General features: G+C 39.9%; 1 long non-coding RNA gene across 1 annotated transcript in view; it reads left to right on the top strand.

Moving 5' to 3' along the window:
• Positions 1-749: 749 nt before the first annotated feature.
• LOC149125273 (uncharacterized) overlaps positions 750-22,425 on the top strand; it is a 175,173-nt gene continuing 153,497 nt past the window's right edge. The window contains exons 1-2 of the long non-coding RNA XR_016210336.1: positions 750-1,009; positions 5,875-6,067. This is a non-coding gene — a long non-coding RNA (uncharacterized LOC149125273). The remainder of the gene's footprint in view (positions 1,010-5,874; positions 6,068-22,425) is intronic.

Raw genomic sequence — 22,425 nt, forward strand, 5'->3', positions numbered from 1 at the left:
CTGGCTGAAGAGCCCATGAGAGTATTTTAGGCATGGAAAGCCAAGACACTCTGGCAAAAAAAAAAAAAAAAAAATGACTTAAATGAAAGATCTCCACGAGTGAGATTCCAGTGGAAAGAACAGGTCATCAAAGAAGGAGGTACCTTTCTCTGAAGGGAGGAGAGAACTTCCACTTTGACTATGACCTTGTCTAAATATGATCAGAGTCGGCGAGCTCAAAAGGCCTCCTTAGCCTTGGCAACTCATGAGCCTAGGGAGATTACTGACACCATAAACAAGAGTGTCATTTTGTTAAGTCAACAACAGGAGTCACTGTGCCTTTACTCCTCATGTAGGATCTCTGTCCTTAATGTGCTGTACATTGTGATTCAATGCTATAACTAGTACTCAAACAGTATTTTACACTTTGTGTTTCTGTGTGGGCGCAAACTGTTGAAAGCTTTACTTAATATATGCTAAATTGATCTTCTGTATGTAAAGAGAATTGAAAATGAATCTTGATGTGAATGGAAGGGGAGAAGGAGCAGGAGAGAGGAGGGTTGAGGGTGGGAGGGAAGTTATGGGGGGGGATGCCATTGTAATCCATAAGCTGTACTTTGAAAATTTATATTCATTAAATAAAAGTTAAAAAAAAAAAACAAATGCACCCTTGCTACTGAATGATTCTGGCCAATGAGATATAAGTGGGCGTCCTCTGGTTGCATATTGGAAAGCTTTTGCTTTCTCTCTTTTTTTCATTTATTTGACAGGTAGAGTTACAGACAGTGAGAGAGAGAGACAGAGAGAAAGGTCTTCCTTCCGTTGATTCACCCCTCAAATGGCCGCCATGGTTGGAACTACGCTGATCTGAAGCCAGGAGCCAGATGCCTCCTCCTGGTCTCCCATGGGGTGCAGGGCCCAAGCACCTGGGCCATCCTCCACTGCCCTCCCGGGCCACAGCAGAGAGCTGGACTGGAAGAGGAGCAACTGGGACTAGAACCGGTGCCCATAAGGGATGCTGGCACTGCAGGTGAAGGATTAACAGAGTGACCTAACCCTAACCCTAACCCTAACCCCAACCCCCCAGGCCCCAGAAAGCTTTTATATTCATAACAACAGGAGACCAGCGTGACTGGTATTGCCTCCCCTCTCCTCCTGCCCTGCCCATTGTCATGGTTTTGATCTTGATACTTAGAGCAGCAGCATCCATTCTGCAATCATCCAGTGCTAAACACAAGGATCTGTGGCTTAAACCTGAGAAGCTGTTGTGGAGCAGCAGGACTAATGGTGATCAGCTATGTAGTGTGAACTTGTTACATGAGGAAAGTAGCCCTCCCCCCCCCCCCTTTGGCTTAAGTTGACATTAGCTCTCTGATGCTTGCAGCCAAGTGTGTTTCTAACCAGTATTGGTTAACACGATTTTGGTAGAATTTCTTTTTTAAAGGAAATTGATATTGATTGTATAATTTCTTTTTTTAAAAGATTTATTTATTTATTTGAAAGGCAGAGTTACAGAGAGGCAGAGGCACAGCAAGAGAGGTCTTCCATCTGCTGGTTAACTCCCCAAATGGCCACAACAGCCAGAGCTGGGCTGATCTGAAGCCCCGATCCTGGAGCTTCTGCCATGTTTCCCATGTGGGTGCAGGAGCCCAAACACTTGGGCCATCTTTTACTGCTTTCTCAGGCCATAGCAGAGAGCTGCATTGGAAGTGGAACAGCCGAGACTCAAACTGGCACCCATATGGAATGCTGGCACTGCAGATTGGGGCTTTAACCCACTGCGCTGCAGCAACTGCCCAATTGTATAATTTCTAAACCAATTCAATCACTTAAACTGTACAACTCAATGTGCTTTTAGATATATTCACAGGGTGTGCAATCATCATCACTATCTAATTTCAGAATTCTTTTCTTCCCCAAAAAGAAATACCTTATCCATCAACAGCCATTTCCTGCCTCCTAACCACTCCCCTCCCAATGCCCTGAGACCTAGGCAACCACTAGTTTACTTCCTGTTTCCATTGATCTGAATATTCTGTATTTTTCATATGAAGAGAATAATACACCTTTTATTTACACCTTTTGTGTCTGTTTTATTTCATTTAGCATAATGAAGCTCATACATGTTTTAGCACATATTAGTAACTTGCTCTGTTTAACGGCTGAATAACATTCTGTTGTTTGGGTTTACCATATTTTGGACATTTAGAGTTTAGTATTTTTTAGCTATTATGATTACTGCTGTTGTAAATGTTCACATACAATATTTTATCTAGACTTTTTTCATTCTTATTGTGTATATATTTAGGAATTGAGTTGTGGATTATAAAGGAATATTTTGTGGATGTACCAAATGGTTTTCCAAAGAAGCTGTACCATTTAACATTCGTATATCAAGATGTGAAGCTTCCAACTTCTCCATAACCTTACCAACACTTGGTATTATCTATCTTTTTGGTAACAGCCATCTTGGTAGATATGGAGTGGTATCTCATGGTGATTTTAATTTACATTTCTCTAGTAACTAATGTTGTTGAGGATCTTTTGTGTAGTTATAGGCCATTTGTATGTCTCCTTTGAATAAATAGCTCTCCAAATCCTTTGTCCACTTACATATATATAAATATGTATATGTACATATATATATACATATTATGTGTCTTATAAGAGACAGCTATAGGATAAATTAATAGTTTGGACGTCTGAGCATTGGACAAGGGAACTGCAGCAAGAAAGAATAAGTGGTGCCTTTGACGAAGGAACATTGGCATCTGAAAGACAAAGAAAGGAAGGGTCTACAAAGATGATTGACAAGGTGCAGCCAAAAGTGGAAAAAGAAATCAGAATTACTGGGGGAAAAGTTATCTTCAGCATCAAATGACTTAGAGTGGCCTGATAGCACAAGAACTTGGATGTTTCTGTCTGAATGAAGAGTAGATTTGAGGGGGTAGCCGTATGGCCCTCGTGGCATATCAGAGTACCTGGGTTTAAGTCCCAATTCTAGCTTCCTGCTATTGTAGCCCCAGAGAGGCAGTTGATTACTCTAGTACTGTGTCCCACAAGTACTTGTACCCATAAGGAAGACTTGGATTGAGGTCCTGGCTTTTGGCTTTGGTCTGACCCAGCTCCCATCATCTGGGGAGTGAACCCTTGGGAGCTTTATGTCTTTCTGTCTCCGTCTCTCTCGTACTCTCAAATAAATAACATGTTTTTAGCAGAAGAATTTTTGTTTGGTGCTTTTAATGAGAGCAGTTTCAGGGATATAATCGCAGTTAATTACTTGTGCACCTGAGATTCGAAGCCACGTCTAACTCTAAAACCCACAATACAGAATGTGAGAGGGAACATCTTCCTGTCCTTTACTTTCAAATTCAATCAGCAAATGTCATTGGATCTCCAAGAGATTTTTAATAAAAGAAATAGCCTTTAATATTAAGGTGGAAATGGTTTCCAAGGCAGTAAATGTTATTATGACTAGAAATAGACTCTTTATTCAGGTATAAGGATGAGTAATGCTACGATTTGTTTCAGTGTCCGTGTCATGGAGCCATTTTAATGCTGACTCTATTACACATGGATTTCTTTTCATTATTTCAAACACAATGGTCCAAAGCACATTGCCTGATTGTCTGTTGCAGCAGGGAAAGGGATGAGAGTGATGGAAGGGTGCACTGCTGGAGGACTTGACATTTAAGCAGGGACATAAGTATGGTGAGAAAAACATGAACACACATTTCTGCCGAGGGGACAGCAAATACAAAGGCTCTACAGTGATAGAGTGTTTATCCCATGGAAGGAGAAGCAACATGACCTTAGAGCCGTAGGCTTAATTCTTCAGCAGAGGTGTCCAAAAGTCTCCAAGGGTGCAATTTTCAGCCTGTTCTTCAGTCTTCAAAAAATCTGTCCTGAAAAGGGAATCTTACACTTAGAGGAAAGGCACCAATATAGTGCAGTAGTTTTTTCCTTTTGTACCATTTTGTAGTAAGTTGCTAACACAGTCCATCACCCACACTTTTTTAATGCATATTGTCCACACATAAAGATGCATCCCAGTGACAGCGTTTTGAGGAAGCCGTACGGTATTTTCTCAGGAGTTTCACTCCATGTATGTTTTATGTTTATCCAAGCAGAACAATAATTTTAATGTATTCATAATAGATTTATGAATAAATAACTGTGCTTGGTATATTAACTTATCAAAAGTTGAAAGTATTGCATATGTCACTCTGTTTTATAGATACTCAGTAATGGTTATCTGTCTGAAAGAAAGAAGGAAGAAAGAAGTAATGAATATATTCTTCCTCAGGAAGATTTTGTATCATCACTTTCTTTTTTTTAGTATAGGCAGTTTAATCTGGATGCTAAAAATCTGCTGTCCTAATTGTAATATCATACAATTCGACATTATTATTGTTGCTTTCTCATACTTTTTATAAATAAATGTAGGTTAGAATGATGACATGTTGTCTTAGTGGATCTTAGTAATAAAATATTGGTTGTTTTTGTAATTTTATTAGTTTTATGATTATTGGTGTGAGCAAGATAGTACATGCCAAAATGCTGTGTTGTAAGACTAAGCCTATGAACTTATTAAAAATAAGAAAGGTTATTTTTGTTATTTTGTTAGCTACTGTGTACTGTTAACAAAGGTGTTATCTGAAGATGTGATTAAGATTCTGCACGTCTCCAATTCAAGAGTCTTTATACTGCTTCTAGATGATTACATATATTTGTATAATTTACCATTGCAGCTTTAGTTCAGTTTTTAAATTTATAAAAATAAATCAATATTAATGAAACACCTGTATTTCCAATGTGCAGAACAATATACTTAGTTAAGGCTATAGAATTGTCTAAGTAATTGAATAAGTTAGAAGTGACACACTGCATGTGATTATCTCCTTAACTGAAATATTAAATCTGCATCTTGTAAAATAAGCAGTTCCTTATGTTTTTTATCTTGATTGCTAACATAGGCATTTGAGTATTACTGTTCCCAGTGAGAAGTTTAGTAAGACCTGCGATATTTTCCGTTGCTGAAATAGTTGAATTTTATTTATTTCCACACACACATGATTCTGAGGCTCTCATGGGCTCAAAGCATTGGTTTTCAAATTATGATGCCCTAGAACAGGCACCTTGAAGTCATCCCTGCCATTGTGGCTGTTTCTACCAGGTCTATCAGGATTCACCGATCTAGGTGCCTCAGCTTGGCATGCCTACCTTGGAGGGAGTGCTGTAATTACCACACTAATGCAGGGTGGAGACATTTGGAAGATGAATAAATTCGAAATGAGAACTCAAATTAAAAAAAGAAAAATAATTAACTAGTTATTGAGCACTAATCAGCTGTTTACTGCTTATAGCTCCTCACATTGTCTAAAACGATTTTGCTGGCCATAAACCTAGGTGTTATTCTTAAGAAATGACTGAGTTTGAAAAAGCAATATTTCTTTTTTTTTTTTTTTGACAGACAGAGTTAGACAGTGAGAGAGACAGAGAGAAAAGACTTCCTTCTGTTGGTTCACTCCCCAAGTGCCTGCTACGGCTGGCATGCCGCGCTGATCTGAAGCCAGGAGCCAGGTGCTTCCTCCTGGTCTCCCATGTGGGTGCAGGGCCCAAGCACTTGGGCCATCCTCCACTGCACTCCTGGGCCACAGCAGAGAGCTAGACTGGAAAAGGGGCAACCAGGACAGAATCCAGCACCCCAACCAGGACTAGAACCCGGGGAGCGGGCACCACAGGCGGAGGATTAGCCTAGTGAGCTGTGGCGCCTGCAAAAGAGCAATATTTCTTTAAAACACCCCAGAGCTTTCATAATTGCTGTGATATCATATCAATGATATCTTTTTCAATGATATCTTATTGATTCATTTCTTCTTCTTCTTTTTAAAGACTTATTTATTTGAAAGTCAGAGCTACAGAGAATTAGAGGCAGAGGTGGAAAGATACCTTCCATCTGCTGGTTCACTCACCAGATGGCCACAACGGCTGGAGCTGGGCTGATTGGAAGCCAGGAGCCTGGAGCTTGATTCATTTCTTCTTTTGCCTACCTGTTTGCAGATGCCACATCCAGCCCCCAAGAAGGGTATGTGTAACCACTCCTTAAATACAAGTGAGGAATATCCGTATGTTTTATATTTACCATGTTTAATAGGAATGTAATTGTCCACACTGTTGTACAGTTTTTCCCAGATGATTTTAATGCTTCTGATTTTGGTAAGTATGGGATGTCTTCTCGTATTGATGACACAGGAATTGAATTCGTCTTGGCAGCATCAGTCAGTGTGGATCGTGATTGGTCTACCAGCATTTTCAGGTTACTGTTTGCAGTAACTCAATCTCTTGGATTATCATCATTTTCCTCATTCATGTGCCTGTTACCTAAGTCTGCTTGTTCTCTGGTTTAAATGACTAAAGGGTAAAGGATTTTGAAAAATTCCTGGCACATAATAAATCCTAAATAAATAGTAAGTAATGCATTCCGAATATTATTCAATACTGAATATTATTTGTGTTGAGTCCACTGCTACCAAGAAAAATACCTTTCAGCTCTGTGAATTTTCAGTTAGGACTGAGGCTCTCAATGAAACTTTCCTTGTCTTCTCCACTTGCTGATTTGTGAGGGTGTTTGAAAGCCTATTTAAGGTAGTTTTGTGAATGAGCCATACTCCTGCCTGCCTCTCAGTAGCATAGGTGGAACAGATTTGTGTCAATGAAAATGCATCCCTTCACCTTGACCACAGAGTAACTCTCGCACTGTCTTCTATCATCAAGCCTACCTAAACACTGGAACTAATTGCTCAATAAATTATTAATAGTAAATTAATAATTCAATTATCATTAATGTTATAAATGCAATTCCTAATGGTTCACTGTGTAGCCTTCCCACATGTCAGGTTTCTAATACCCAAGGCTTAAGAAGGCTAAATGTTTTAAAATACAAAGAATATGAATGTAGCAAATATGATTTCAATTATTAGTATCATGAAACATTGAAACCTATGGCAAGAAACTGAGAAATAGTCATGAATGGACTAGGTCTGTCTTAGGGAGTAGTAGTTTCATTTGTTCAGAGGTACTGCAACTTTTACTATGTTTTGTTTCAAGGAATGGTACTGTCTCATATTTATTTCATAAATTTGAAGAGAAATCTGACTTAATTTAGTCTTAAGAATTTTATGACACCCTTTGGGTAATGGGTGACAGCTGACTTACATAACACAAAATGAGTGTTGGAAATTATTGGCCAATCTGTAACTCAACAATTCATACTTCTCAAAAATCCAAAATAAAAGTACAAACCCTGGCATCATCCACAGATTTCATTTGCCCCTAGACCTAGTCAGAGACTACAGAGAGCACCTTGAAATGAAAAGGGTGTATTTTTATGTTATGAAATCAGAAGTGTCACAGAGAAAAGGCTTGAGATTCAGTGCTGGTGCTTTTTACCGAAACCCGCCATCCTTATAAGTCACGAGAATTCTCGTGGTGGAGAGAACGTATCTCGTTACTGGATCAGCTGTTAAAGACTGCGTGTGTGGTATGGGAGCTCAGAAAAGGGATTTGATGGTAGTACAAAAGAAGAGTATGACTGGAATGACTGACCTGGCACTAAGATCCTTCATGCCGGGGATGAGCAGAAACACTTCTCTGCTTCCATAAATCACGCCTGAGTGTTCAAAGCCTGACTCTGACTGGCGCAGAGTAGAGGTCAGCCTGACATAAGCCCATGGGCAGGAGGCCCTTGCAAATTTATTGAAGATTGGGAAGATTCTGGTTCTTGTTATTTTTTCCCCCTCTGTTTTCCGAACTTCCATTGGAATGCAGTAGGAAGTTTTGGATATGTCCCAGGAACCAGCAGAGGACAACTAAGCTTAATATGATGAAATAATATCCAGTTGTATTACCTAATAAGCTCACGATAACTAATGACTTGAATATACATCAGAATTTTGCAAATTTAGGTGTTTCTGTGTGATAGGACATACATAATTTATAGATGGGGGAGGAAGTTTTTCAAAAATTTCATGAAGAATGCATATGATGAAAAATTACATGTGGATCAAAACTTTTTTTTTTTTAATCAAAACAGACTTTAATTTCTTTTTGACAACAAACATTTCTCCTGCCATTCCATGGTATTAACCTAAGGCCCATTTTTCTTGTTAAATTTCTGGCTAAGGTAAAGTCACATTTAAAATCTGGTGGCACATTACTCTCATTCATTAATATGATAAATGCTTACTGAGTAATACTGTGCTAGTGTCTGTGCATATGTATGAAAAAGCAAACCACCCTTAATAATCTACTCTGGGAGGGGAGCTGAGACTTCAGACTGGCACCTTTGACACAGGCCCAAGTGCTATGAAATTTTATTTGGGCCATGAGAAGTATTTTGGGACTAGAGTACAGTCAGCTTTCTGTACCCAAGAGTTTTACATTGATGGATTCCACCTACAATCATTGAAAATATTTTAAAATGCATTTATATGGAATCTGTATGTCCTGACTCTGTAAAATACTATTTACTTAGCATTTACATTGTATTAGATATTATAGATAGTCTAGAGATGATTTATGGTATGTAGGAGGATGTTCTTAGGTTTTATATAAATACCACAATACCATTTTATATAAAAGACTACAGATTTTAATATCTGGGGGGTTAGGGGTCTGAAGCAGTGTTTTGGATCCCATCCCTGTGACTACAGAGGGATGACTGTAGCCTATCTGGGTGGAGGAAACTTTAAATGCATGATACAGAGGCAATGAAGTTCAGATGTTTGTGGGCAATAGTTCTTCATTCCATAAATGTTTGTAGAACGCCTACTATGTGACAAGAACTGTTTTAGACTCTGGAGATCTTGCAAAGCCCTCATGAGTTTACACTGACAGAAGCAAGGGCAGGTGGTGAATAAGTCAATTAGGTAATTTTAGTGAGTGATCAGTATTATGAAGAAAAGAAGGCTGGCGCCGCAGCTCACTAGGCTAATCCTCTGCCTGAGGCACCAGCACACCGGGTTCTAGTCCCGGTAGGGGCGCCTATTCTGTCCCGGTTGCCCCTCTTCCAGTCCAGCTCTCTGCTGTGGCCCGGGAGTGCAGTGGAGGATGGCCCAAGTGCTTGGGCCCTGCACCCCATGGGAGACCAGGAGAAGCACCTGGCTCTTGGCTTCAGATCAGCGCGATGTGCCGGCCGCAGTGCGCCTGCCGCGGCGGCCATTGGAGGGTGAACCAACGGCAAAGGAAGACCTTTCTCTCTGTCTCTCTCTCTCACTGTCCACTCTGCCTGTCAAAAAAAAAAAAAAAAAAAAAAAAAAAAAAAAAAAAGAAAAGAAAAGAAAGAAAGAAAGCAGGGCAGTATGACAGAGCACAAGTGGGGTGGGTGATATTGGTTAGGGTGGTTGAGGAGGAGCTGGATTGGATTGGAGAGTAGAGTATGTGAATAAGCTCATGGAGTAGAATACCAGAAAGGGTGTTGGGGAGTTCCTCTTTACTTTTAAGTTCACTAAGACTCTGGTACTCACTTCTCTGACCAATGGATTTTCCCAAACTATATGGATGTACTACAGTCTCCATTTTGACAGATAAGTGAAAATGGTATATACATATGTATGTCTTGAGTCATTTATTTGACTTTTAAATGCCAAAGAGGTTTATCTTCCCAAGTTCATCTAGGGAATATTTAAGAATCTTTCATCAGTTGTTTATACAATTATTTAAAATCACATTTAACTTCAGTTCATTATTTTTCCTAGCTTTCACTAAAATCACATCTCATGCAAGTCTGTTTATTCACACAGGAATCTATAAGTCCCAACCATTTCAGTTGGTTTTCTAAAAATGATCAAATACAATTTTGACAAAATAAGATTAATGTTCCTGCTTCTGAATTTCAAACAAATAAACACACCTTAACTCCCCTTCCAATCTAGCCAAGTGTTTCAATTTCAAATATTCCAGCAATATGATTTTTCATTTAGCACAAATATGGAATATGTTAGTTAACAAGAAGAATTTTTATGTTTTTAAAATTTTGTTTAAGGAATACAGCTTCATGCATTTAATATATACCCATTTGGAACATGATGATACTTCTTCTCCTACTTCCTTCCCACCCATACTCCTACCTTTCTTTTTCCTCCCTCTTTCCTGTCCTTATTTTTTACAGAGATCAATTTTCAGTTAATTTTTATACTCATAAGTATAACCCTATACTAAGCAGAGCGTTCACCAATTAGTATGAAGAAGAAAATGAAGAAAAGAACAAAAGCAAACAAATAAGAAAAACATTGTTCCTTGACCATCAAGGCAAGGGGTGTTCAAAATCATTGCATCTCGAAAAGTCAGTTTCACTCCTCTAGATTACATTTTAAGTACTCTCTTAGTTACCACAGATCAGAGAGACCATATGGTATTTGTCTTTTTGTGACTGGCCTATTTCACTAAGTATAATGATTTCCAGTTATATCCATTTGGTACAAATGATAGGATTTCTTTTACTACTGTGTAGTATTCTGTAGTGTATATGTAAACCATAATTTCTTTATCCAGTCTTCATCTGATGGACATCAGCTTACAAAAAGAAATTTTTTAAGATTTATTTTTTTTAATGTTATTCAAATGTCACCTCTGCCTCTCTAAGAGGTGGTTAGCTCTCCCTTGGGTATGTTTGTTAAGCACTCTCCCTTATGACTCATAGTCTCTTTGTTTTTAAATTTTTTTTTGACAGGCAGAGTGGACAGTGAGAGAGAGAGACAGAGAGAAAGGTCTTCCTTTGCCGTTGGTTCACCCCTCAATGGCAGCTGCGGCCGGCACACCGCACTGATCTGAAGCCAGGAGCCAGGTGCTTCTCCTCATCTCCCATGAGGGTGCAGGGCCCAAGATTTATTTTATTTATTTGAAAGACAGAATTACAGGGAGAGGTCTTCCATCCACTGGTTCACTCTCCAGTTGGCCACAACAGCTGGAGCTGTGCCAATCTGAAGCCAGGAGCAAGGAGCTTCCTCCAGGTCTCCCACGCGAGTGCAGTGGCCCAAGGACTTGGGCCATCTTCTACTGCTATCCCAGACCACAGCAGAGAGCTGGATTGGAAGAGGAGCAGCCAGGACTGGAACAAGTGCCCATATGGGATGCCGGTGCCTCAGGCCAGGGTATAAACTCACTGTGCCACAGCACCAGTCCCCAGAAATAATTTTTGAGGAAAGTTTTAAGCATGTGACCTGTAGTGGAAGTTTTTGGTATTTTAACCACTGGTGTGTTTTTTTTACATGAAAAATATTAATAGAAGATGTCAAAGTTCATAAGGCTTCTAGAACAGCTCTCAGTACTATATACATGAGAAGAAAATGGTTTCTAAAGGTTAAGTTGATTGACAGCAAAGTAATAGGCAAGATTGAGATTACTTGCTGATGTTTTGCCTGTAAGAAAAGGCCTGGGAAAGCAGAGTGGGCTGGTTGTGGATCACATGAAGAGTTAGGAAAAAAGAGAAAATCATGAACACAAAGGAAATGGAACCAAAAAAGGAAATATCATTTTACAGGATCAAGTCACAGTTATATTCTTGTTCTTAGCAGTTTGCATTTCATAAATATATCACTCATGACACAGTGCACTAAGGTATAAGAAAGAAAAACAGTCATCATTGCTTGTTTATAAAAAATTATGGGAGACAATTGTTTAAGAGAAGTGGACACAGTTGATTTTAAGGTTGCAAGTATAGGTTGCCTCAGAATTGTTGCACTGAATTATTAATTTCTTTTTGTTCATAGAATATGTTTTCAAAGTTTTGTGATTGGTAGGTGGATGTTGGGAGATGTAGAACAGCAGAGTCACTGGTGACCATAGCATCGGAACTGGTAGTCAGGAAAGCAGTAAAGAGTCAGATAAAAAGGGAATACAGGAATCATGAATTAGCTTGGGCTATCATAACAAAATTTCATAGACTACATAGCTTACAGACCACAAATTCATTTTCTCAGAGTTCTGGAGCTCGGAGTTGCAGATCAAGGCCTTGGCCAATTCAGTTTTCTGGTGATGGCCTCCTTCCTGGGTTGTAGATGGCTACTGCCTTGCTCTGTGCTCACAGTCTTTGCTTGATGTGTGTGTGGAGGTGGGGTTAGGACCTGAATGGAAGATGTCTGGTGTCTCTTATTACAAGAGCAGTAATCTTATGGCATGTTCACACCCGATGACTTCATTTAACCTTATTACTTCTGTAGAGGCCCTCATCTCCAAATACAACCATACTGGGGTTAAGGCTTCAACATACCAGTTTGGAGAGGACTCAGACACTCAACCCATAATAATACACAAAGAGAGATGGAACTTCTAACTGAAGCATAAAGAACAAAGTTTTGTTTGGACCAGTGTTGTGGTGCAGTGGGTTAAGCCCCTGTTTGTAATGCTGGCATCCTATACTGCAGTGCTGGTTCTAGACCTGGCTGCTCTGCTTCTGATCCAGCTTCCTGTTAATGCACCTGGAAAGGCAGCGGAAGATGGCCCAAGTATTTGGGCCCATTTGCACCCACATGGGAGACCAGGATGGAGTTCCTGGATCCTGACTTTGACCTGGCCCAGGCCTGGCTCTTGCAGCCATTTGGGAAATGAACAAGAAGATGGAAGGTATCTGTCTCTCTCTTTCTGTCTGTTTCTTCTTTTTCTCTCTGATGTTCTCTGTTTCAAATAAATGAGTGAATAAATACAAATTTAAAAAGTTTTATTACAATTGAACAATAAATTGGGCTCTGTACTTCCTGGAAAATAAATATATTTTGTGTGAATTTAATCCAGTGGCTAAAGTAGCCCCTTCTTTATCTACAGTGGATAATTCAAGACCAACCCCCATATATGCTTAAAGCCATGCATAGTATGGAATCTTATATTCATAGATAATATGTGCATACACTTTTATGGAAAGTTTCATTTATGTTATGTATAGTAAGAGAATAACAATAATCGATAATGGAAATAGAACAATTATAACAATAGAATGTTTGTATTACAATATGCTCTAATGAGATTGCCAGTGTCAGGGCTGGCACTGTGGCATAGTGGGCTAAGCCTCTGCCTGTGGTGCTGGCATCCAATATAAACACTGGTTCCTGCCCCTGCTGCTCCTCTTCCAATCCAGCTCTCTGCTATGGCCTGAAAAAGTGGTACAGGATGGCCCAGGTCCTTGGGCTGCTGTACCCATGTGGGAGACCCAGAAGAAGCTCCTGGCTCCTGGCTTCAGATCAGCTTAGCTCTGGCCATTGCAGTCATTTGTAGAGTGAACCAGAGAATGGATGACCTCTCTGTCAGTAACTACCTCTCAAATAAAAATAAAAATTGCCAGTGTCACCACTCTTGTTCTTTGGTGCTGTTATCAAGTAAATCAAGGTTATTTGAACATGGGCACTACATGCAGTACCCTGTAAATCAGTCTGATAACCAAGAAGGCTTTTAGCAGGCAGGTAGCGTGTATAGTGCAGATACACTGGACAAAGGAAGGGTTCGTGTCCTGGGAAAGCAGAGTGTGATGGTGGCAGATATCATCCTGCTACTCAAAAGAGTATATAATTTGGAGTTTATGAATTGTGTGTTTTTGAAAAGTTCCACTTAATATTTTCAGATTGTGGTGAATGTGAGAAACTAAACCTGAACAGTCTAACTATGGCTAAGGGGAGACTAATGTAATCTCAATATCTTAAGCCTCATTCTCTCTTATTGTATATTCCCTGTTTGTTAAAGTAGTTTCAGACATTGGCCAGACATTGAGTGTACATTCATTGGTTAGCATGTATTTTGGGGCTAGAAAGTCTATCACACTCTGTAGATTTTTTTTCTGTAGTGAGGAATTTTAAACACTACTTTTATCTCTTGGAATTTGGGAATAATATGTCAGGAAGCACAAGCTTTGAACCCAAGGTGAGTTTATTGGTACCAAAATGAAAGATCAGATTCTTTGAGCTGGGATCGGCACTGTGGCACAGTGGATGAAGCCACCACTTGCAGTGTCAGCATCCCACATGAGCTCTGGTTCGATTCCTGATCCAGCTCCCTGCTGATGCACCTGGGAGAGCAGCAGAAGATGGCCCAAGGGTGAAGCTTCTGCTCCTGTCTTTGGACCAGCTGAGCTCTGGCCATAACTGCCATTTGGGGAGTGAACAGTGGGTGGAAGATTTTTCTGTCCCTCTCTCTCTCTAACTCTTTCAAATAGGTAAGTAAAACTTTTGAAAAAAGATTCATTGATCTGTCAATGCATACACAAGAATAAAAGAAAACTAATGAAAAGTCACAAACCTTGCAAGCAGATTCTTTCAAGTCTGATGGTGATTTGCAAATCTGGTTGCTGGTTTAAGTTAATAAAATATTTTTTTATTAAAAATCTAAAACAAGTCAAATATTATATTCTTTTTTATCTAAGTGAATTTGAAATAATTTCATTCTTCATTTAAAGATTTGTTTATTTTATTTACAATGTTGAGTGATGGGGTGGGGAGACAGAGAGATAGAGACAGAGAGAGACAGAGATAGAGATAGAGAAAGAGAGAGAGATCTCATGCACTGGTTCACTACCCAAGTAGCTGTAATGGGTGGGGCTGGTCGGGCTGAAGCCAGAAGCTGTGAACTCCATCAGGGTCTCCTCTGATGGTGGTAAGTGTCCAAGCTTGGGTGATCGTCTGCTGCCTTCCCAGGCACGTTAGTGCGAGGGTGGATTTGGAAGTGGAGCATCCAGGACCCAAACATGTGCTACAGCATGGGATACTAGCATCATAAACAGTGCCTTAACCTGCTGCACCACAATGCTGACTCTAATTTTATTCTTAAGATTACCAATATCTATGGGATAAGTGAACAAAATTACTGGTCACAAATTTAGGTTGAAATTTTTATTTCAGATACTGTTCATTAGTCAATATAATTACACAGCACAAAGGGTCACACAATCATTTGAATAATGATTGCACCAATAAATTAATAATAAGTTCTTAAATGGTTTGTGTCAGTCTTCGATTTATTTTAGTTAGTTTAAACATTCTTTGAATTCAACTTGGTTCTTAAATCTGTTTTGTTTTCTCATATTTGTAGAATGGGAAAAATAATTCCTGTTCATTGAGATCTTTTCAAAATGGAAAATTGAGAAATATCAATACCTAAAGGTATAATTAGAAAACAAGTATAATGTAGCCCAAAAAGTTACTCCTTCATTCATCCTTTTGCTCATTCATAAAATGATTGTTTATTATTGAGTATCCTCTACATATAAGGATGTTTGCTGGGCTCTGTATGAGAAGGTGGTCTCTTGTAATTTTCTTGCAAGTGGAAAAGGCAGATGATAAAGAATTGATTAAAATACAGTACCATGTTAGCATTCCTGGACACTTACAAGGGTGGTGGAGGAGATAGTTCAAGTTGGCTTCTGGAGACAATGCCATGTAAACTGAGGGTGGAAAGAAGCAGGCCATCGGAGGGGCAGGAGTTCATGGGAGCAGCTGGTTATCACATCCAAGTGATAACATGGGTTAGTGACGCTGGAACATGGAGTGAGAGTATGAGGCAAGAGGTGAGGCTAGGACAGAACTCTGCATGCCATGTTAACCTGGCACTCTCTCCTAAAACTTTTGAAGGGATTTATCCAGTGTATTACTGTGATCTAGTCTGTGTTTTTGAATGACACTGTCGGTAGGAATGTGGCAAATGGATGGAGGATAAGGTGTGAGAACTGTGGTCTGAGATCAAGTTAGAAACTATCACAGTAATCTGGGCAAGGAATTTTAAGGTCCTGAATTAGCCTGTTAACTGTTTCTCAAAGACATAAAAACAAATCTGTTACACAATCCTGGGCCAGATGTTTCAAACAGTTATTTAGAAGAGAGCAGATAGTATCTGCTAGCAGGCAGGGTTAGTTAATTTCTTTCTTTCTCATTAAAGGAAATATCCAACAAAACCTGTTAATGCAATTTCAAAGCTATATAATATCTTATAATTCCCCATGACAGGTACAACACATAAGCATACAGATGTTAACATCCATGCTTACAGATTGCCCAGTCCCTTATCAAGAAACCCCATGGAGATTAATCAGAACCAAACCCTTAAATCTTAATCACAACATATGTTTTGTCATCTGCCAAGATATTTTCAAGTCTGTGCAGGTATGACCTTATGCCACAATAAATGAATGAACTAGAAAGATCAAAGTTATTTGATCTGGTTCTGTGATTTATAAATTCCAAATCAACATGAAGAGAAAACAGCAGGCATCAAACATCCATCTATGCTTGTACCAGGTCATACAGTGCAATTCTATCCAAGTACAAGTTTCCAGGGTAAACAGGGCAAGACTTGCCAATACTTCACAGGTTTCCAAAAAGCAGCTATGTCCCTCTTGGGAGAACTTTGTAACTGGAAAAGGAAATCTTTACAGATGAAATATCCAGCAAAATAAAGTCGCAGTCTGTATTTCTGTATTTCTGCAGCAAGCCTTTTGCCAAATGTCTCATCAACAAGTATGGCACTGGCAGTGACCCGTCCTATGGTAGAGGTGGCAAAATCCTCCTGCCAAACCTTGTTTTCATTTGCTCATAACTTCCTAGAAAAAAAAGATCGTACACTGAGTTAAAATTTTCCGTGTTTCATTCCAGTCCAAAGGTGACTTAAAAAATTTTTTTTGGTGGGGATAGTTGAATTAATTTCAAATGAAATTTGTAAACTTTAGTCATTTGAGGAGCTATGTGTACACAAAGGTCTCACTGGTTAACACCAAAAAAACCCACATTTTCCTTTATCTTGTGACTTTTGGAAGACTAACTCCTTTGGCTGTTCCTTTTGAAAGCATTTAACCTTGTTAGGGTCAGGAAACCAATCATTTCTAAAATTTATTCAAACATACTTTCCCTATGAAGAACTAATATGAATTTATGTATTAAGTTCCTAGTAGTTTTATTAAAATTTAGAATGCCCCCACATACATCTATATTTGATAGAAAAAAATTCTCTAAAAAATGGGAGTTTAATTCAATTAAAGTCAACAAATCTGCTAGTTACCAGGCACGAAGATGCTCGGTCTTTGGGATATATGAAGCTGGCAAGACAATCTCTATTCTCAGGGAATGTGTGAGTTGGTAGTGGAGATACAGCTGAATTTATGTATTTTTTATTTTTTGTAATAGGTAATACTTTTAAAAATTTTTAATTAGTTTTCAATAGATTAAATGTGATTTGTAGATACAGTTCTATGAACATAATGATAATTCCTTCCTCCCTCCCTCCCTCCCCCTCTGTCTCTCTCACCCTCCTTTCTGCCTGTCTTTTTTTTTAAGGTTTTGAGATAACATATTTTAAATTTCCTCTACATGAAGAAGGGTTAATACTTCACCAAATAAGTTTAATAAGTGAAAAGCAAAAAGACATTAGTTTAATGAGAATATAGACAATGGCTATAAACAATAATTGAATGGAAAAATGATGACAGTACAAAGTGGAACATAATATGTGTTGAGGCAGAGTGTAAGCGTAGTGATGTGGGATTGGGATTGCCATTGTAGGGGAAATTAGTGTGGACTGGAAGTCAGGGATAGTTTTGTGTTTTTTTGTTTGTTTGGTTTTTTGTTTGTTTGTTTTACTAGGTTGAACGAGACAAGATTCAGTCTGTTAGGAAGAACATTTCAGGTTAGAGTCTAGTGTGAGTGCAGCCAGAGTTTGGAAATGAGAGCAGCCAAGATGGCTCGTGTATTGGATATAAGAAAAAAGGAGTTGAAAAGAAAACTCAGAATTCAGGGTTAGAGTTTCTCAATAGCTCTGCTATTTGGTGTCTTGAGAGGACAGTTCTTAGTTATCTCTAGATCTATGTCCCTGGTACCAGGCTCCTAAAAACCAGGAGTAGTCCCTTGTCATTTGGACAGCTGGAAAGACCCTTCTCTCAATATTTCCAGGTACTTGCTGGGGGATGCAGTGGCACCCCTGTAGACAATGACTGAGGGAACTGTAGACCCCACGTTTTGGGTAGGACTTAGTTCTGGAGGTGACTAGGGACTGGTAAAGGATTCTGACCAGAACAAGGACATGAACAAACTTGTGAGTTGCGCAGTTGTTCTGGAGAGCGAATCAGAAAAGGAGAAAGTTGTGAAGCAGGTTGATCAATTCATTTTATTACAATTATCTAGGCAAGAGTCATTATGGACTTGAACTGAATAATTTCAGCACCTTGGTACCTGAAAACATTTATACACATTTTTATTCCTCTTGCCTCTGAAACCCCATACCACTATATTGCAGAACTCTCTGTGCTGTAGTTGCTAGTTGCTTTCCTGTTTTTTTCATTCTCCAAATTAATATCATATGGTACATTCAGCATTACAAAAACAAGATTCTTAGAGGGTGATCCTAACATTCTTTCTACAACACACTTTCTAATTGTAGAATAAAGCACATGGAGGATGGAAAGCTCTATTTAAAAAGAAAGACAAAAAAAAAAGCTGTCTCTGTTTCCTTTTCAGTAGTATTTGGATCCTTTCACTTACTGACTTTTCTCCCTTGTTTTGTGAAAGGAGGTCTCTGTTGACAGTAGACTGAATGCTTCTGAATCCCAGATGTGGATGCAGTGGAAACTCACAGTGGATAGGCAGATGGAGTATGTCAGAAGCACCACTGGTGGCCAAAACAGAAGATAGTGCCCAAAGCAGGGAAGGCAAGGAGATAGCAGCGCTTCTCTGACGTGTGCAGGAAGTCCACGAGACTGGCGATGGAAGCCAGCAGTGTGGCTGCCCTGACAGAGCACCCATCTGCGTGCATGCAGAGTGTCCTGACTCAACACGCAGCTGTGCTCACAGCTCATAACTTGTCCTCTCCGGCTGCTGAAATATTGCCGCCTTCTGGTTTTCCGGAGGAACTTTGGAAGGGGCTATCCTGACATAAGATAAACCACAGATCCATTATGCTTCAGATCTCCCTGAAAGATCCTCTTTGGGAACCTTCAGGTGGTTTTTTGCTTTGAACAGCTGAAAAGTTGGGCCATGTTTATGGTTTGAGCCCAGGCCCAGTGACTTGAGACCACAGGATTGAATCTGATCCTATTCATTAGAGAGAGTCCTTTCTCCAAACCTCATCCTTTGGGGCCGACTACTGTTAAGGGTTTCAAATTGGCTTGACATCTCTAGATTTTCTGGGTCTATATTTCCACATGGTTTCCATGTGAAAAATGGTTTATTTTGTTTTATCATTGAGGAATATATTGAAAAATAATGATTATGTTTTCGATATCTTTGATACTTAATATGTTCTCAGCAATTTTCATATATAAAGGCTCTTCAGAAAGTTAATGGAAAATGTCAACTATAATTTAATTCCATTTTTACCATAAATCTTTTGACGTACCCTTGTGCTTTGGTGTATTAAATTTTCTGAAACTCAAGAGTTTAAGGGACTTACTGAAAGTCATAGACTAGAAAATCTAGGATTCAAGCCCAGGTCTTCTGACTCCAAGCCCAGTGCCATTTCTTCTACAGTTTGCTATTCAATGACCTACACTCTGATCCCCTAAATTGGTGGTGAATAGGACCAGAGACCTCTGAGTAATAAAACCATTCCAACTTAGCATCTGCTGCCTCAAATAATCTGAGTCAGTTCCTTGGCAGTTCCCAGAACTGTCTCTCAGAAGCCTTTGACTGCACCTGCTTTTGTGGGTCTTGGCCCTCAGTGACAAAGGATGTCAGTGGCCCCAGCTTTGGGTGACTGTATTACTGCATCTAGGGACTCCCAACAGCATTTTCTGCTGGTTGTGGAGGCTCTTGTCAGTGATTTTTGAAAGGCCTCTTGGGTCATGCTTGTCTCTTACTTCCTGGAATAGCTCTTTCGCAGGCAAACAGCTCAGCATTGCAATCTCCACACCATCTCTAAGGACAGATCTCAGCTCCGATTGTCTGGGGAGGCAAGATGTCACAGAACCTGCAATCTCACACTGCTTCTTGTTGTTGTTGTTTTACAATTTATTTATTTGAATGTCAGAGTTACAGAGAGGGAGAAAGAGAGAGACAGACAGACAGACAGAAACAGAGAGATCATCCATCTTCTGGTTCATTCCCCAACTGGCTGCAACAGCAAAGGCTGGGCCAGGCCAAGCAGGAGCCAGAAGCTTCTTCTGGGTCTCCAAATGGGTGCAGGTGCCCAAAAATTTGGACCATATTTCACTGTTTTCCAGACCATTACCAGGGAGCTGAATCAGAAGCAGAGCGGCCGGGACCCTCCAGACGTGCACATATGGGATGCTGCACTGCAGATGGCAGCTTAACTCGCTGCACCATAGCTCTCGCCCCTGCTTCTTGGGTTTTTCTGAACCATCAGATAGATTTGGATCTACTGAATTTCCATTGTTGTTGGGTGACTGCCTTAAGTCACATGTCTAGCCCATGAAATATCTCTCCACAGGCTCCTCTATCTATTATTGTACATTTATGAGAAGAAAATTCCCCATGTGGCCCTGGGTATCTCTGAATTCTCACACCTCACAATTTTCTAACAGTGACACTGGGTTCCATGGCAACTCAAAATTGGTCCTCAAAGCCACTTGGCATTCACAATAAGGTACGATTTATTTAGGGTTTGTCACATGTCCCGTGCCTGTTCTAAATGCATTCTATTAACTCTTTGTTTTTTATTTGACAGGTAGAGTTATAGACAGTGAGAGAGAGAGAGACAGGGAGAAAGGTCTTCCTTCCCTTGGTTCACTCCCCAAATGGCCACCATGGCCAGCACTGCGCTGATCTGAAGCCAGGAGCCAGGTGCTTCTTCCTGGTCTCCCATGGGGTGCAGGGCCCAAGCACTTGGGCCATCCTCCACTGCCCTTCCAGGCCACAGCAGAGAGCTGGACTAGAAGAGGGGCAGCTGGGACTAGAACCCGGTGCCCATAAGGGATGCCGGTACTGCAGGCAGAGGATTAGCCAAGTGAGCCATGGCGCCGGCCCCTCTATTAATTCTTAAAATTCTAATAATATATTCCTGAGGAATATCCTGGTATAAGTCTCTTTTTACCAGTGAGGAATAGGAGGCTTACAAACTTGAAAATTTGCTAAGGAGATAATAAATGAGAGACCTACTTCTGGTAGTTTCTGTATTTTGGAAGTTACTAAGTGGGTAAGAAATCAAACACTTCAGTCATCCTTTATCTCCTTGCAGAAGGGCACACCTCTCCTGAAGCAGTTTCTTCAGCCTCCTGTGCTCTGATTTCCTAACTTCTCTGGTAGTCCTTCATTTCTTACTTAATAGCCAATGTGTTTGCTTCCTTGCTAAGGGCCCTGGTTTTGTCCAGAAGGCATTGGGCTGCTGAGCTCCAAGGGACTGGATCCTTGTTGGCCTCATTCAACCGTAGCACTCTAATTCTCCTTTGGATGTTTACTTAGAGGGCAGGTCCGGGACCCAGTTTCAGATGAGTCAAGGGCGTTTCTGGAGCTTCCAGACAACATAATCCTCTCTGACTGGAGATAGCACCACAGGAGGAAAAACTCTTCTGCCTTCATCCTTCCCAAACTGTTCTGGACAATGTTGACTGAAGAAGTAGTATCTGGGCTCTGGAGGCTTCTGGCCATGAGGTTACAGGCTTCATCTCAGCAGCTAACACTCTGCAGTCGCAGAGTAGGATGGTGATGATGATGATGAAGATGATGATAAACTTGTTAACAACACCAGGCTCCTAAATGAATTTTGGGACCACTTTTGGGTTTGCCATGATGAAGTGAACAATAAATGTGTATATATTTCTGCCAATATTAAGGAAAACATGAGTAGTTCATGCCAGTTCACAGACTTCATTGTGCTCTGGGAAGAGGTAAGAACAGAAACTGAGAATAGGGTTTAGAGACTTTTATACCAATTTGATACTGTCACAGAATCCATGCCAGCGACTAGCGGACTTGTCTTGTTAGCTAGGGTATTGACCACTGCAGGATGGAAACCAAAGCGGCAATATAACAAAAGTAGCCTGTCCTTCATCAGTGATAGTTAAGTTTAATTTTTTCTTATTATCGGTCTTCTTAACTTCCAGACCTCTTAAAGGAGAAAAGGTTGTGTCCGTATGACTGATATGCTCTCAAATTTTAAAAAAAGATTTATTATGTCCAGTGTTGGCCAATAGCTCAGGAGCTGTCCTAGAAATGATCAAAAGTATGTCCTCCTCTTTGATTTTTCTGTGGTTGTCTCACTCAGGAAAAACCAAGCCACAGTGGTCACCTCCGAAATACAGGAATGCCTCATTTTTATTGTGCTTCAGTTTGTTGCACTTGCGGGTATTGAATTTTTCTTTGCTTGTTTACAAAGTGAAGATGTGTGCAAACCCTGCATTGAGCAAGTCTATTGATGCCATTTTTTTTTCTGATAGTGGGTGATCCCTTCATGTCACTACCTTGCATTTTGGGATGTTTTACAATATTTTAAACCTTTTCACTATTGTGTCTATTTTGGTGGTGATCT

Source organism: Oryctolagus cuniculus, chromosome 7 (assembly GCF_051225735.1).
Source record: "Oryctolagus cuniculus isolate XC-2025 breed Fujian yellow rabbit chromosome 7, ASM5122573v1, whole genome shotgun sequence".
In the NCBI taxonomy this organism is placed as follows: domain Eukaryota; kingdom Metazoa; phylum Chordata; class Mammalia; order Lagomorpha; family Leporidae; genus Oryctolagus; species Oryctolagus cuniculus.